This window comes from Neovison vison, chromosome 13 (assembly GCF_020171115.1).
Source record: "Neovison vison isolate M4711 chromosome 13, ASM_NN_V1, whole genome shotgun sequence".
Lineage (NCBI taxonomy): Eukaryota > Metazoa > Chordata > Mammalia > Carnivora > Mustelidae > Neogale > Neogale vison.
Window position 1 is genome coordinate 118,417,922 of NC_058103.1, and position 11,680 is coordinate 118,429,601.

An 11,680-nucleotide genomic window follows, 5' to 3' on the forward strand; every position below is an offset into this window, starting at 1 on the left:
CCCTCTCCTCCCCACCTCGCCTCACCCTTACTCCTCATTAAACATCCTCAGGTCCTTCATGGCTCCTTTGATATTTAACAGACCATTACCTCCCCTAAAGGGATTCTCTTGTCAGAAGTGAAAATGCTTTAAGGCTATCACTTCAATCTGTGGTGCTACTGATTCAAAACAGCAGTTCTCTCTTTAATGTTTTTCTTTTCTTTTCTTTTTTTCCTCCTAGTTGTGAGTTCTCCCCCTGTTTAAAGGTGTGAAGATGGAAGGCAGGTCCCAGCAGGTCTGAGGTTGCCTCCCCAGACGTTTCCCAGCACTGTCCTTCGTCCCTTCCCTTCACGGAGTTTGTGGCTGTGGGGGTGGGGGGAGCACCCTTATCGCCAGGTGCGGGGCGCAGAATTACACTGGAAAGGCTTTCTGAACTACAGGTGAAGAGGTCCGATGACCCACACCAACAGAAACAGTCTTTCAAGCTGGCTGTTCCCAACCTGACCGCCTGCACTAGAATCATCTGGAGGGCTTGTTTAAACACATTTCCGGGTCCAGCGCCAAGTTTCCCATTATCAGGAGGCAAGGGGTGCGGCCCGAGAACTTGCATTTCTAACTGGTCCCGGACGATGCCCAATGCCTCCGCTAGTGGTCGTGGAACTACACGTTGAGAGCCACTGGGTGAAATGACCATGAGAAGCATTCACAAAGAAACCAAGGCTCCAAAGAACAGACGTGTTTCTAAGTGCCCAGGAGGGAAGCTTGTGGCCGGTTCTACACATTCTGCAGGTAGCTTGAGCCGGAGCGCGCCCCCCACCCCCAAATGCCTGCAGCCTCAGCCCCCAAACGGACCCTCACGGGCCTGGAAGCAGTGCTTCTGACACACAAGCCTTGCTTTGCCAACCGTTTCATCTCCGAGACCAAAGGGAACCACTCCTCTGGACCCAATTTTGGCCATTAAAAAGGAATTGGTAAGAAAACAGCCATTTCATCTTGGTGGTGGCGACAATCAGAGAACGGAACAGCCTGCTGAGCCGCGTTGTGCCCGCAACCAGCACTTAAGCGTCACCCATGTACGTCAGGCCCTGCAGATGTGTCCGAGAGACCTCAACAGGGCACATTTCGAAATCCTGAGAAATACGGTTCCCAAGAAATGTGGCTCCTAAGAGATGAGAAATACTTGAACAATAGCGGCGACCTGATTTTGCAATCCCAGACCACGCTGCTCAGGAAGAGAAGCTGAGCAGGAAACCAGAGCTGGAGGCTGGGCTGTCAGCGGGCAAAGAGGTGTGAGAATTTGGGGAGGCGTGAGGGAGCTTGTCAGGATTTAAATTTTTACCACCATCTGAGCATCAAAGACTGACAACAGACTGTGAAACTTCCTGGTCCAAGAGAATGGGCAATTAACTTTAAGGGACAGGAGCTGTCAATTGGTAGCCAAGGTCCTTGGAAAAGGGGGTTTCGTCTCTGGCATCTTAACTCCGGTCTGTGGGATTCATCTTACCTTGCCTCCTTATCAAAGCTTTGCCCTTTTGTTGCTTAGAAAGTCACTTTATTGAGATCTTGAAAGGCCAGATTTTTCAAACCATTGTCAGCGGCTATCAGAACTTAGATGAGCTTTAATCAGAATGTGTGTATTTTCAGTTTTAACCTTCAAGAGGAACTGCTACGGTACCCACTGAGGTTTGACAAGAACTGTTTTATGACAGCAGGTTCCAGAACTTTCCTTCACATTGTATTTTGGCCGTGCTTGCTTCATCTTTTTATTATTACCTAGCAAGGAAAGAATTTCCTTTTTTTTTTTTCCTAGTCTAAACATTCCCCATGAGAAAAACAGTCTGCTTCTGAATAATAGGCCAAAGAGGCTGTTAATAAAAAGTAAAGTCTATTTAGAAATTAATGGTAGGTAAGAGTGAAAATAATTCATGTTAATCTTATTTTTGCTACGTGATAGAGCATAAAAAGCACATTGCCTTCCTGAGTTTACTTTGAAGGAGTTGATTCTCTCCAAAATGTCTCCACTGTCTGTTGTGAAGGCAGTTGTCTTACCCTAACGGCTCATTATTCCTTTCTAGGTGAGTCAACATCTTCCTCACCCCCACCTCCCATCTCCCCATTCTACCTGACTTTTCCTTCTCATTTTGTTAATAATCCCATTTTCTACATACTTCCCCAAACACAGATCTCGCCTCAGGCCATGGATCCTCCACAGGGGGGCACCACAGAGCCCACCACCAACCTGCCTTTCCAGCTTCCCCTTGCTCAGTCTCCTAGTTCCCAGCTCCTGCCCCCATAGCCTTTGCAAGTGCGTTGGGCAGCCTGGAGCTCATTCATTCACTGGACACCCACTGTGCCCTTACTTTCGCCTGGGGCCACAGTTTTAACAACAATAACAACAGCTAACACTTGCTGAGGACTTTCCAAGGGGCCAGGCACTGTCCCCCTTCAAGAACTCATTTGATCCTCATAATATTAGGTAAATATATATAGTTACTCATCATTCCCAGTTAACAGTATGAAACAGGCTCAGAGAGATGCTAAGTGGCTTGCCCAAGGTCAGGTTTCACAGTTGTGGAAGAGACTGATATCTAATGATTAAGTGCTTCAGTAGAGGTGTGAAAGTATAGTGGGAGACAGAGGAGGCTTCATTCATTCATTCATTCAATCATGTTAGTGGTTTTGGTGCATCTATCACTTTCCAGGCATTGTTCTAGGTGCTTGGAAAACAGGAGAGAAGAAAACAAAGAACCTTGCTTTCATGGAACTTACATTCTTGTGGCAAGAAATGGACAAAAGAGAACAGACGTTATTAGTAAAGTATACAGTGTGTTTGAAGGTGGCGAGTACTATGGAATCAAAAAAAGCGGGGTGCCTGGGTGGTTCAGTAGGTTAAAGCCTCTGCCTTCAGCTCAGGTCGTGATCCCGGGGTCTGGACCCGGCTCTCAGCTCAGCGGAGAGCCTGCTTTCCCCTCTCTCTCTGCCTGCCTCTCTGCTACTTGTGATCTCTGTCTGTCAAATAAATAAATAAAATCTTAAAAAAAAAAAAAAAAAGAAGGGCCAGGGAAAGGGGAGACAGTATGTGACAGGCTGCAGTCATATGCTGCAGGTGGTCAAGATAGCTGAACTAAGCAGGGGATCTTTTACCAAGATCTAAGGGAAGTTAAGGAGTTACCCTCTGGCTGTCTGGGGGAAAGAGCATGCTCAAAAGAAGGAGCAGCTAGTGCAGAAGTCCTGAGGCAGGAATATCGAGTGAGTGCCTGGTGTGTTTGAGGAACTAGAATGGTATCCTGTGTGGAGGGAGTGGAGTGGAGAAGGGGAAAGAGCAGGAGATGAGGTCAGAGAGACAAGAGGAGGGGGGCAAAGCCAGATTCTGTAGGACCCTGTAGCTCTCATAAGGACTTCAGTTTTCATGGAGTGAAAGGTGAAGTGGCGGGGAGCAAATCTATTCTCTGGTACCCTCTAGAGAAGAGATTATGGAGAAGGAGGCGGAGGGTGGGGAAAGGGAGTCAAGATGGAGGCAAGAAATAAAAAGCAACAACATGAACAGAAGAGATATGCCCAGCAGGAGCAGCCAGGGGTGAGAAGTGGCTATGCTGGAAATGGAATTAGAGAGAGAGGAGTCAAGGACTCCAAGTCTTCCGAGGCCTCACTTAGAAGCCCAAGTGCTTTGCCTTTCACAACCCCCTCCCTCGCCCCACCCCCCTCCCTCGCCCCACCCCCTCCCTCGCCCCACCCCCCTCCCTCGCCCCACCCCCCTCCCTCGCCCCACCCCCCTCCCTCGCCCCACCCCCCTCCCTCGCCCCACCCCCCTACTGCCTCTTTTACAGTTTCCTCAGATTCCACTGTTGGCTCTTAAAGGGCCAGGCATCAGTTTTAGCTGGGTTTTGCATCCCCAGGGCCCAGAGGGGCCGCCCATTTGCCCTACTGCAGAGCTCTCCATTCACATTGTGATCTATGGGCGCTGTGGCTGCCCTACCATGTCTCATAACGGGGACTCAATCAACAATTGTCAGAGAAAAAAAAAAAAAGGAGGAGAAGGGAAAGAAGGAACGGAGTGTCTATGAATTAGCAGATTTGTTTGAAATCACGCACCCCAAGCTGGAAATAATTCATAGAAGTTCCCTTAATATTAGCATTGTATTTTTTTTTTTTAAGATTTTATTTATTTATTTGACAGAGAGAGATCACAAGCAGGCAGAGAGGCAGGCAGAGAGAGAGGAGGAAGCAGGCTCCCTGCTGAGCAGAGAGCCCATGCGGGCCTCAATCCCAGGACCCTGAGATCATGACCTGAGCCCAAGGCAGTGGCTTAACCCACTGAGCCACCCAGGCGCCCATTAGCATTGTATTTAAAAAAAAAAAAAAAAAAACTATGTTAAAAAGATAACATCTACATTTTAAAATTCCTGCGGATTTTTTTTTGTCTTTGAGACTTAAATTGTTAAATCCATCCTCTCCCCTTTTAAATTCCTCTCATAAAAAGGCAGTGTTTCTTCCTGTCTGTTTAAATCATATTCCACACTGAAATTGGTTATGTAACTTAGGAATGAAAACAATGTCATGCCTTACTTTTAGTTTGTCCCCTGGGAGGTTGGTGCAGGAAACTTATTGAGAGGAATGGGGAATCAATAAAGTCATAACCATAAAACAATTTAATAATTTTTTTCTTAATTAAGTGGGAAATATAAAATTCTCTTCAATAAATGTATTAAGTATTAAAGTATCAAGTATTAAAACACACTCCATTTCCAACTGGTTGCTAGGTAAAGCAGGCAAAGACAAAGAGAGCTGGAAGGAAATGTAAAGATCCACTTTGTGTGCTATCTCTTCCCCAGCCCTCTGATGAGGACCCAGACCCAGGTAAGGAGAGAGTGCGGCCAGGATTGCAACGTCAGGCGCCAGGCTCCCTGGAGTGGCCGAGGTCCCGGTCTGCTCTGACACCAGCTAGTGCCGTTCCCAGACTCAGTGCTGCTGCTTCCTGCCAGAGCAGGCACAGAAAACAAAATTAGAGGCTTTCAAAACCAAGCTCTGAAAGCACTACCCGGAGCAACTAGACCAGTGGTTCCAAATGGGGTGAGTTTTTCCCCTGGGGGACATTTGACAACATCTGGAGACATTATCTGTCACAATTTGGGGGGGGAGGGAATGCTACTGGCATCTCACCAATAGAGGCCAAGGATGCTGCTCAACACTCTACTATACACAGGACAGCCTCCCAGCCAAGAATCAGCCCCAGCTGCCAGTTGTGCTAAGGAAGAGAAACCCTGAACTAGACGGCCTTCGAAATGAAGATAAAGCCAGTGAGGTGGGGCTCCCACTGTGGGGGCCAGGAACACCCCAGACTACTGGGACAGCTGCCCTGCTGATGGCCCCCAAGTTTCTGTTTCTTTCTTTCTTTTTTTTTTTTTCAGATTTTATTTATTTGTTAGTCAGAGAGAGAGCACAAGCAGGCAGAGCAGCAGACAGAGGGAGAGGGAGAAGCAGACTTCCCGCCTAGCAGAGGATCCCATGCAGGGCTTGATTTCAGAACCCCAGGATCATGACCTGAGCCAAAAGCAGATGGTTAACTGACTGAGCCACCCGGGGGGTCCTAGAGTTTCTGTTCTATTGCATGTCCATGGTATGCCAAGCCAGGTAAGCAAGTAAGCGAAAGGGCCCAGCTTCCCTGGTAGGCTTCTGCCATCTAAACTCATTTTGTCCTCCTCTGTGAGCCTGTTTGTCTGGGATATTATCCGGTCAGTGTCATTAGTGAGCTTTCTTCTCTCATGGGGTTTTGAATAAGGTCAACATACACTAAAGTATTTAGAGTCCCTTTCTCTTTTGCTGACTTTTGCAGTTATAATAAAAACTTAATATGATACAAATAGAAATGAGAGAGGAAATATTTTTCTGCTCTCAAAGATCTCAAGAGGGTAGCAACAGAAGTAAAAAACGGGGTAATGCAGAGGGTATGGGAATTATAATGAAAGTCAGTGGGAAGGAAAGAGTTGAGGGCTTCAGAGGTCATCAGAAGTACTGAGTTTCTAGAAGAGGATGGGACTGGGGACTGGGGCTTAGAAAAGTGGAGACCAACTCTGGTGGCTCCACATTTTAGTTATACATGCCTGTTCCAGATCATTAATTCCTACAACCAAAATGATCTTCTCCAAGTCAATCTGACAAATCCATACAGTTAATGGTGTTTTCCAATAAACTCTGAAATGACCCACCTGGTTTCCTGCCTTTACATCCTGGTTATATCCATCTGCAGAATGGACCTTGATCCATGGTCTAAGGTCAATTCTATCATCAGGAAGTACTCTGAGGAGCAATTCTTACATTTTGATATAATTTCACACCTTAGAAGAGTCTCAAGAGTATAACTTTGACTCGGATTCGTCAACTGTTTACGTTGTGCCCCATTTGCATCATTATCTCTTTCTCTTCCTCTCCATCTAGAGGATCTAGATGGACCTCTAGAGGTAAAGGGATCTATCACCCTTCCCATACGTTAACACACAGTTTATTTTTCTTCTGAACTGTTTGAAAGTAACATCATGTTCCTTTCCCTTCTAAATGCTTTAGTGTGTATTTCCTTAAAACAAGGACATTCTCATTAAAACCGCGGTTCAATTGTCAAAAGTAAGACTCATCATACAGTAGTATTAACTAATTATGGTACATTTCCAAATGCAAGTATTGTTCCATTATTGTCCTTTATACCAATTTTTCCTTCTTCAGGATCCAGTCCAGGATACATGTTAAATCTCGCTGTCATACTTTAATCTCTTTGAAACTAGAAGGGTTCCTTGACCCTTTTTATCTTTCTTGACATGTCATGTTTGAAGACCATAGAGAAAATATTTTGTAGAACATCCTTCTCTTTTTGTCTGTCCAAGGCAGTTAGATTCAGACTCTTTGCCAGGAATACCATAGAAATGATGGTGTGTCCTTCTCAATGACTATATCAAAAGACAAACAATGCTAGTTCGTCCCAGTTTTTGTGATGTTAATTTTAATTACTTGGTTAAAGGGGTGTCCACCAGGTTTCTCAGCTATAAAGTTACCATTTTTCTCTTTGTAATGAAAAAGTAATTTGTGGTGACATATTTGAAACCGTAAGTATAATGTTCTTTATCAAACTTTCACCCACTAGTTATAACATCCATTGATTTTTTTTTTTTTTAAAGATCTATGTATTTTAGAGTGAGTGAGAGAGAGAAGGCGCATGTGAGCAGGGGGAGGGGCAGAGGGAGAGGGAGAGATGGTCTTAAGTAGACTCCTTGGGGAGCCAAACTCTGTGCTCTATCTCAGGACCGTGAGATCATGACCTGACCTGAAACCAAGAGTCAAACACTTAACTGACTGAGCCACCCAGGTGCCCCCATTGATGATTTCCTAACTCCTTCATTTGTTCTACATTTATCAGTGGTCATTCTGCTATATGGAGGCGGGTTCCCTCTTCCTCTCACTTATTTTTTAACACATTACTTTATATGCCCACAGACTCATAGATTCCTTACTTCATTGAAAAGGTTATAAACTATGACCATGATTCATTTTGATGTGTAAACTGTCTATATTTGGCCAGGGGGAAACCCTACAAGCTGACTCCAGTGTCCTTTTGACATGTCCCCATTATTCTTCTTTTGGGAAATTTCAAGAATTCTAGGTTAGTCATTTAGTTGGTCCAACTGGCCTCTAGTTTGCTCTGACTTCATGGTTAAGTCTCAAGAACAAAATGCAAATGAGATCTAACTAGAAATGGGAATTTTCTCACAATCTGCACATGGCAACTTTATTTTAAAAGCATATAAGACTGCATTATATACTTTGATTATTTTTGCATTATTAGATGCTACTAGCTTGTGGCCACATAACATCTCCAGCTCTTTTTCAATGTGAATTAACACTGAGGCTTCTGGTAATCATGGCTGACTGAAATCCTGCTCCAAACACATGGAAATCCTGGATAAAATATAATCTAAGACATTTAAGAATATAGACCAGAGTACAAAAGCAAGAAAGAGAAATTTCCAGGTGCTAGAAACAAAGAAGGAATAAAAACAAAAGAGGAATCTGGCCATAAAGAAAGGAAGACCTCTTTGAAATGGAACTAGAAAAACACCACTCACTGATCTAAAATGGAGGAGGAAGTGTAGTACATAAGAAATTGGGATCCTGGGGCGCCTGGGTGGCTCAGTGGGTTAAAGCCTCTGCCTTCGGCTCAGGTCATGATCCCAGGGTCCTGGGATCTAGCCCCACATCAGGCTCTCTGTTCAGCAGGGAGCCTGCTTCCCCCCTCTCTGTTTCAGCCTGCCTCTCTGCCTGCTTGTGATCTCCGTCAAGTAAATAAATAAAATCTTTTAAAAAGGAAGAAAGAAAGAAAGAAAGAAAGAAAGAAAGAAAGAAGGAAGGAAGGAAGGAAGGAAGGAAGGGAGAGAAAGAAATTGGGATCCCAAACTATACCTGTGTGGATATATGGGAGGTACAAATTCATTCAATTGTGAAGTATAGAAACTTCAGGCTGAGACATTTAACATAGAAACCAGCCTAGAACAAATAAAACCAAAGGGTTTAACAAAGGACACTTCCACAATGTTGGACATATGAGATTCCCATGAAAACAACTCTCACTAAATGTGAATTCAACCCAGATTTCCAAACTGTTATGAGGGAGAGTCAGTGGACTAACAAATAGGAATATAACTAGAAAAAACAGAATCATTTCAAAGATACTTGAACATAAATATACTTAAATATCCAAAGAGATAAAGAACATAGAGACCCCAAGGCAAGAACAGGCTAAGAGACATAAAGAAAAAACCACACACACAGCCATTGAAACCGACTGATACTATGTCTGCTCTCCCACCTTGTACCGTTAGTGAATTCATTCAGGAGGTGTCTACTGTGTGCTGATCACATACTGGACACATGATGGTAAAGATATAGCTACAGCCCTCAAGAAGCCTACATTCCATTTTTTAAAAATGTAAGATGACACATTGATTTCTAAATAAACTGTTATGCTTTTCTTTTTGTCACACATAAATTTTATAAATACTTAGGGGTGCCTGGATGGCTCAGTGGGTTAAAGCCTCTGCCTTTGGCTCAGGTCGTGATCCCAGGGTCCTGGGATTGAGCCCCACATCGGGCTCCCTTCCTCCTCTCTCTCTGCCTGCTTCTCTGCCTGTTTGTGATCTCTGTCTGTCTAGTAAATAAATAAAATCTTAAAAAATTTTTTTATAAATACTAAGCAGGTCTTTAAATCTAGCAGGATAGTAGCATTAATGCAAACCATCCTCATCTCTTTCCTTCTGTAAGCATGTATTAATTGTTGTTTGCTTTGGTGGGTTGTTTGGGAGTTAGGGGGATTTTGCTGAGGTGTTGCGGTCTATAACGTGGAAGACTGAAGACTACATTGTTGTGTAACAATAGCTTCATCACAGCTCAGTCTCAGCTTAGCCCAGCTTCCCTTTCCTGACCACCATGAAGGCAGTCCACAATTAAATGTGACCAAGTTTTTCATTAGCATACTTTTAGAAAATCTGTCACTTGTATGATGTCACTGTTGCAGGTAGAACAACAAAACATCAATTCCGACAGTCCCTCAGAGGGCACAAAAAAGACCTTTGTTCATTATTTCAGTGTGTCCTTGTAATGGGCTGGCCTCTTTACCTGCATTATGAAATACTACTAATGGTACAACAGAGCAGAACAGTGATATCCTTTGTTTGCTGGAACCCGGTCTCAGAAGAGAGGAAAAATACCTTTGTAGAACGGAGAACTAGGTAGGGCTTTATTTTTTAAGAAATGTAAAACCAAGATTAAAGCCTATGTCATTTCTAAAAATCCCTTCAACCATTTTAAAGTTTTATAATCTCAAATGGTTTCTTTTCTATACCTCATGAACTGTCTTTGGTTAATATGAAATGAAGATATGGTGAACTTTAGGTAATTGTTCTTCTATGTGCTTGGATTGAGTCTTTTTTTCCAAATAAAATTGAGATATTTTATATTTTGGTAGCTTCTCTGGAGGCCCTTAGGTAGCTGAGATACTCTCAACCAATACCAGTCATAAAAAAATTTATAGCAGCCAGGAAATCTAGCCAAATATTTATTCCACAAAACTCAATGTTGAAATGAAGCGAATTAGTTGTTATACTTCTATCAAAAATTGGACTCCAGGAGCTCCTGGGTGGCTCAGTCAGTTGAACATCCAACTCTTGATTTCAGCTAAGATCATGATCTCAGGATTGTGAGATGGAGCCCCAAGTTGGGCTCTGCTCCGGGCGTAGAGTCTACTTGGGATTTTCTCTCTCCCTCACCTCCACTCTCTTTCTCTCTCAAAACAAAAATTCGACTCTAGTTGGCTTTCCTAAATCATTTTCTGAAGAAAAATTTCATACCTTAAGTAGAAATTTCTCACTTAGGAATATTGTTACACAAAAACCTTAAGGAAACAACAGCACAAATTTATTCTTACATTTAAACCAGTAAAGGAAGCTGAAAAGGCTACATACTGTATGATTCCAGCTATGTGACATTCTGGAAAAGGCAAAGCTAGAAACAGTAAATTTGGTGGTTGCTAGGGTTTGGGATGGGGAAGGTTAATAGGTAGAGCACAGATGATTTTTAGGGCAATGAAACTACTCTGTATGATACTATAATTGCGGATACATGTCATTATATATTTGTCCAAATTCACAGAATGTGCAAAACCAAGAGTAAACCCTAATGTAAACTATGGTCTTTGGTCTTGGGGTAATAATATTGTGTCAATGTATGTTCATTGATTGTAACAAATACCACCTCTGGTGCAGGATTCTGGGAAATGGGAAGGCTGCAAATGTGGGGAGCAGAAAGTATATGGAAATTCACTATACCTTTTGCTCAATTTTGCTATGGACCCGTACATGCTCTAAAAAATAAAGCCTATCTAAAAAAAAACAAAAACAAAAACAAATAAAAACCTGCAATGGAAAGAAGTAATGCAAATATGGCATCATGGCTTTTGCCCTGAGTGCCCTGGTTTCCTTTAAATTTGTGTCACAAACAAGACACTCATTTTCTATCCTGCAAATTTGTCCAATCAGAACCACATATGTAGGGGCGCCTGGGTGGCTCAGTGGGTTAAGCCGCTGCCTTCGGCTCAGGTCATGATCTCAGGGTTCTGGGATCGAGTCCCGCATCGGGCTCTCTGCTCAGCAGGGAGCCTGCTTCCTCCTCTCTCTCTCTCTCTGCCTGCCTCTCTGCCTACTTTTGATCTCTCTCTGTCAAATAAATGAATAAAATCTTTAAAAAAAAAAAAAAGAACCAGATATGTATTGATTTGTACAAATCCTCTCCACTTTTCCATTGTGAAGTAGTACCTGCAGCCAAACAGCGGAAGTGATTACACCCTTTAGCCAGGATCAGCCAACAATTCAGAAAGCCACATTCTCTTTTTACTCTTATGCTGTAAGGATAAATTCAAATTCTCCTAATTCTATCAAAATAAAAAGCTTTATTTTTTAGAGTTTATTAAAATCCAAAAATACCCTTAAAAATAGATTTTTCTAGTTTGACTTAGCAGAAGATACAGAAACTCTTTTTAAGCAATTCTCTTTTTCTGTATGCTTATAAAAGCCAATTGTTTAATACTAAATCTTCACTAAGGATAAGCTAGACTCCGCTGTGGTTAAACATATACACCCTCCCTTCCCCCAAATCTCAGAGGCTT